This window comes from Lygodium microphyllum, chromosome 17 (assembly GCF_053477565.2).
Source record: "Lygodium microphyllum isolate KBCC chromosome 17, Lygodium_microphyllum_v1.1.10, whole genome shotgun sequence".
Classification (NCBI taxonomy): domain Eukaryota; kingdom Viridiplantae; phylum Streptophyta; class Polypodiopsida; order Schizaeales; family Lygodiaceae; genus Lygodium; species Lygodium microphyllum.
Window position 1 is genome coordinate 116,489,144 of NC_141151.1, and position 5,702 is coordinate 116,494,845.

Below are 5,702 nucleotides of genomic sequence, written 5' to 3' on the forward strand. Positions count from 1 at the left end.
AGCTCGGTGTGTCCAGTCCTTTTGCAAAAGTCACAGAAGAGCCGATCCTTCTTGCCTTTGTACTTGTTGCCAACATATAATGCATGCTCATCTCTAGAGATACTTGCTTTTTTCTTAGTTTTTAGCTTCTTTTCCTCCTCTAAGAGTGATGCCTGGATATCAACAAGTTCAAGATTTGGTATGTTGATTAAAGTTGTTGATACATTATTATATTCAGGAGGCAAACTCTTAAGTAGAACACCGATGCAAACATCTTCTTCCATTTTAATGTTGATTCCTACAAGTTGGGTTAGAAGTCCTTCCATGTAATTTAGATGTGTGGCAAGTGATGTGTTAGACTTCATTTCAAGCCTGAAAAACTCAATTAGGAGACCATACTTTCATGATTTAGATTGTGCACCGAACAATGTGTCAAGTCTCTTCCATGTATCCTGTGAGGTCTCACAGTTATCCACATGGTGGATATAGTTGTCATCTAGCTCCAGTTTGATAATGGCCCGAGTCTTATCATCGTTCTTTTTCCAAGTGATAGCAAGATCCACATCACGAGGCTTCTTTTCTTTTCCAGTGGTAATGGCCCAGAGGCCCTTCTTCATCAGGATCAATTTGATGCGGGTCTGCCAGGTATGAAACCCGACTCCTTTGAAACGGGAAGTTGGAGAATCTTTGCCCATGTTCGAATTGAGAGACCAGCAGAAAATTAGCCTCAAATGACTGAGAATAACCAGGAATGAGTTGATCTTTGTATGTGTCAAAAGACACAAGCAATGGCAGTGAAGTATCAAAAGACACTAGTTTGAAATTTGATATTTGTTGCTTGAGTTTGTCTTGATGATCTTCAAAAAACTCTTCATAGCTTTTCCTCCTTGCTGACTTGATGGTTGAATACTTGCTGAAAACTTCAGATTAGAGTGATCTTGACTTGGTTTAAGTGGCAGGAGAGAGAAAATGAAGGAAAAATGAGCTTAAAGGTAAGTGGCTATGGCTGTCCTGTCAAAACAGGGACCAACAACTGGTAAATGAGTTCCCACACGCTCCATAGGTTGAATCTGCACAAACCCTTTGAGATAGAGGACCCTCACTAATGGATCTAACTCCCCCTAAGAGGGTTTGTATTCATTATGCTCGAGTTGAGAGATCTAAGCCTTCAAAGTGGTCGCTGTCAAAATTGCGCCCAGATTTGGAAAAATGCAAATGCCAGGCATGGTGTGCATCAATCTCCTTGATTTTTGTACCAACAAGTTGCGCCTTGACCTGAAGAACAACTCTCGAGAAGAAAGCTCGAAGAGATATGGCCTGGTTGATGAGATATGGCTGCTCTAACAGAGGTAGGTAGGTGCTGTCCACAGACACAGTTATGGCAACAACTCTAAAAAGAGGCAATGCTGAAGCTATAGTTGCCCAATCTTAATGATTGAGGTGCAAAGGAGCTTTGAAAGTAGAGAAACACTTCTCTAGAAGGAAGTTCGGAGAGATTTGGCTTATGGAGAGAGATATGAAAGCTTCAAGCTGACAAGGTACTACTGTCAATGGCTGCCATGGAAGCTTCATTGAAGGTAGGAATGCAAATGAAGTTGGAGATAGGGTCGAGTACTCAAACTAAGCTGAGAAGAGATGGAAAGGAGCTGAGAGGAGTGAAAGGAGAGTTGGGCCATGCTCAACTGAGCTCTGATACCATGTGAAATACGCGGGATCTAGAGCATAGCAAATGCTGAAGCTATGGAGGTTGAAAGAGGAAAAAGAAACTCATGAAGATAGTGACCCTGACTAGGACAAATTGTTACACAAGTGAATTAGGTTCCAAGGTTGAGACTTGGACTTATAAACACAATCTTGTGTATGGACAGGGACATGATACTTTACTCGAAAGAAAAGAGTACTATCATTGCATTAGAAAGAGAATGCAAGTATAATGCTTTATAGGAATTGAGTGGTGGTACTTTCTCCTATTGTGCATTTGGGATTCTAGCCCTGGGCCCTCATTGCTTCTCACAAAGGGACTAAAGTAGGTGTGATTGCAAATATCTCAACAGTATGTACGCGTAGTGAATGTCGGAAGGTCCCTAAGAACAAAGAACTCTACAAAAGCTTCATAAAAGCAAGAAGAGAGTTTGCACGACAAGAGACAAGAAGAACAATTGGGTGCAATCTCTCTCCATGCCTTGTGTGAGCGCTTCACAAGGCATGTATTTATAAATTTATTAATCTCCAAGCTTCGCAATGCCACTATTGCTTGCTCTACACATCAACTGAATCATTTACAATTGTTAGAAAATAATAAGATAAAACCTATAAAAGTGAATATCTAGCAGTCTTCAGCTATAAAATAATTAAATAGGTTGGAACTCTGTCCTAACCTTAATTTAATACGAGTGCACTCTAAACTCATAAAAGTTTATTAATTTAATATATATTTTACAGAATCACCCACGTGCACATTAAATTAATCTAACGTCCAAAAAGGATAGGCGCCCCTGTCAACTTCTCGCACAAGAAATCCACCTTGTGTACAAGCCCTGACAAATACATATAGTTTTATGGAATCCATCGAAAACCCTCATGGAATCCACCGTGGAATATATATCTAGTTTTACGAAATCCACCGAAAAACCTCACGAAATCCATCGTGGAATATGCCTCCTAGCATCACACCCCCGGGGTGGGATAGCAATTGTCCTCAATGGCTATTAGGTCAATGTGGAGCGAGCAGTGAGGGGTAAGTACTTAGATCGCGGGCGTGCATCCATTGGGCCTTTTCAACAAGATGATTTTTAAACTTAACTAAATATCTAGAATATTTACGGGCACTTCTAGTAGTCATAAAGTCAGTGTTGAGAATAGTTTCAGGTTCAAGGATTTCAATTTCTTCTTCTAACAAAGGAGGATTTTCATAGACAGGGTGGATAGGTAATTGGCCTCTAAAAAGTCGTAGTAAACTGATATGAAAAGTATTATGTATATTCCAATATTGGGGTAGTTCTAATTTAAATGCATTTTCATTGATCTTATGAATTATTAAATGTCCATAAAATCTAGGTGCTAATTTAACAACAAGGTGTTTCTCAATACTTTGCAATCTTCTCTTTTCGATGCGTAACCGAATATAATCAACATTGAAACTCATGGCTTTTCTTTTCTTATTAGCTTAAAAATTAGTTTTTGCCTTGTTTGCCATATGTGAAAGCAGGAGAGAGAGAGAGAGAGAGAGAGAGAGAGAGAGAGAGAGAGAGAGAGAGAGAGAGAGAGAGAGAGAGAGAGAGAGAGAGAGAGAGAGAGAGAGAGAGAGAGAGAGAGAGAGAGAGAGAGAGAGAGAGAGAGTATATTAATGTCTCTAAAAGGCCAATGTGGCCTATGAGACCAAAGCAGTACATACAATGATGGTGTGCTTCTCATCTGGAACGAGAAAAAAGATGAAAAACATGCCTATAAGACTGAAAAGGAAATGAAATAGTGTCCTATAAAAGGGAAACATGTTAGTGATCTGAAAGTGAGAGTAGAGAAAGGAAAACTCTCCATCAATGATATGTTTGTTCTCTAGGGAGGTGTATCTCTGCATGGCTGAGGCGTCTCGGCATCTGTCTCCTGTGGCGCTCAATGATGGCTTTAATTTGTCTATGGTGTGGATGTCTAGACCTTCGTCTAGGTGGACGTGGGTGCCTAGACCAGCTAAGTGCCACTGCTCTATCCAAAGGGACACCTACAGAAGATGAGGTCCAATGATGATGTACTCTTGTAGGCTGTGTGGCAGTAGTAGTGGTATCTGCCATACTCTGTCGTGTATCAGTGAAAAAGTCAGTGACTGCTCTCTGTCTATGTGAGCCGAGCTGTGGGGGCCTCCTACTCCGTAGAATTGTTGCTCTGCGCCTCTGGAGCTCCAAGAGAAAAAATCCCAAGCATCTCTGATCCTCAAACTGCATGATCCATCTCAGGGGTCCAAAACCCTCTCGAAACAGACAGTGGTATCTACCTCGTATGTCATAATATACAGTGCATCGGCAGATGTAGTGTTCCTCTGTCTCTGGCTCTCTATCGCATAGTGGGCATATGCGTTCTTCTGTCTGTATACCCTCCCATCTGCCTGTCTCAATCCTCAGGTGGTGGGATGAGGTGCGGATCTGACCAATAACTGTGCGTAGTCCATGAGGCAGCTGTGTGTCCATGTAATTGGGTCGGGTGATGAAACCATCCTCAGATACCTGGAGGAAGTGGGTCTGGTAGTGTGCCATCCTCGTGCCATGGGGCGAGGGGGGTCGGATCCAGGTCTTCTCCGTATCTAACTTCAGTATGTCTACTCTGATCACATGGTTTAGCTCTGATCGGCTTAGGTCAAGTGTAGGGCAATCGAGGCTATAGTCAAAGGAGGGTAGTTTGTCAATCTGCAGACCATGTAGACGCATCCATGTACTCATTTGAGCATACTAACAGTGTATGTCACCGTCTGCTATTAGTTGTCTAGAAGAGGCCAGGGCTAGCCGTGGGTATCTATCTTGGGGGAGCTCCCATAGTCTATGTATCAAAGTCACTGCCTGAACCAAGGCCTCAGCCGCCATGGGTGATGCCCCCAACTCAGCTCTGATAATCTCATGTGGGGTCGAGCTCTTCGCTTGTATCATGCGTGAGATCATCATGACCAGTGGTCTTTCCATATGCTCCCATCCATCATAGTATTTCTTCTTTGGTCAATCCTGGTCTCCCAAAGGCTGTCTCCTCGTGTGAAATAGACTCGGACCCCAAATAGCTGCCCCATATAGGAGTGTGGGTGTAACCAAGGTGTCAAAAAGCCACAGTTTGGTGCGCGGCTCATGAAATTGTATGTGAGCACATTGCCTCTCCAATGCACCTAAGGCTGCATATGCTTTTGCCAAACGAGCCTCTGATGTCTCTCTCCAAGAGAACTGTGGTCCCTTCAATGTGACCCCCAAATAAGCATACTGCCTAACCATCTCCACTGGCTCTCCGTCAAAAGTAAACTGGTGCTCAGCTCTTGTCACCCAAGCAGCTGAAGTGTTAAATACCATAACTTTAGTTTTCCCAAGGTTCACCTTAAGATCTCTATCTCTACAAAAAGCTGATAATGCATCCAAGTGTCTATTTAGTCCCTCAGGTGAGTCAGATATAAGTACAATATCATCGACATAAAGCAGTAATGGTATCAGCACTCCAACTAGGCTGGCTCCGGCCCCACCCGTCCTATCCACATATTCTGAAATTTCATCTATATACAGCCCAAAAAGTGTCAGTGAAAGTGGACAGGCTTGTTTCACCCCAATGGTGCTATTGACTGTATCTGAGATGCCCTCAGGTGTTCGTACTCTGCCTGTCACTGTCTCATACGGAGCATAGATACTCCACTGTATCTCTACGGGCACATTAATGTTTTGCATTCTTTTCATGAGTCTAGCACGTGGCACTGTGTCAAAGGCCTTGCGAAAGTCCACAAAACAGCAATAGATCTTTTTCTTGAATGCCTTGCCTTCTTCAATGATTGTCCTCAACGTAAAGATATGGTCTAGAGTTGTATATCCCCTCCTGAAGCCAGCTTGGCCTTTTGACCTCAGGCCATGCATCTCGGCCCATTCACTCAACGCTTGTTCCACGATAGAGCCATATATGTTGGCCAACATGTGTCCAATCATGATAGTTCGGTAGTTATTAGGTAGTGCGGGATCTCCACTCTTAAAGAGCGGCACAATAATATGGTC

General features: G+C 42.8%; 1 pseudogene; it reads right to left on the bottom strand.

Moving 5' to 3' along the window:
- Window positions 1–3,515: 3,515 nt before the first annotated feature.
- Window positions 3,516–5,393, bottom strand: LOC148022278 (uncharacterized; annotated as a pseudogene).
- Window positions 5,394–5,702: the final 309 nt, after the last annotated feature.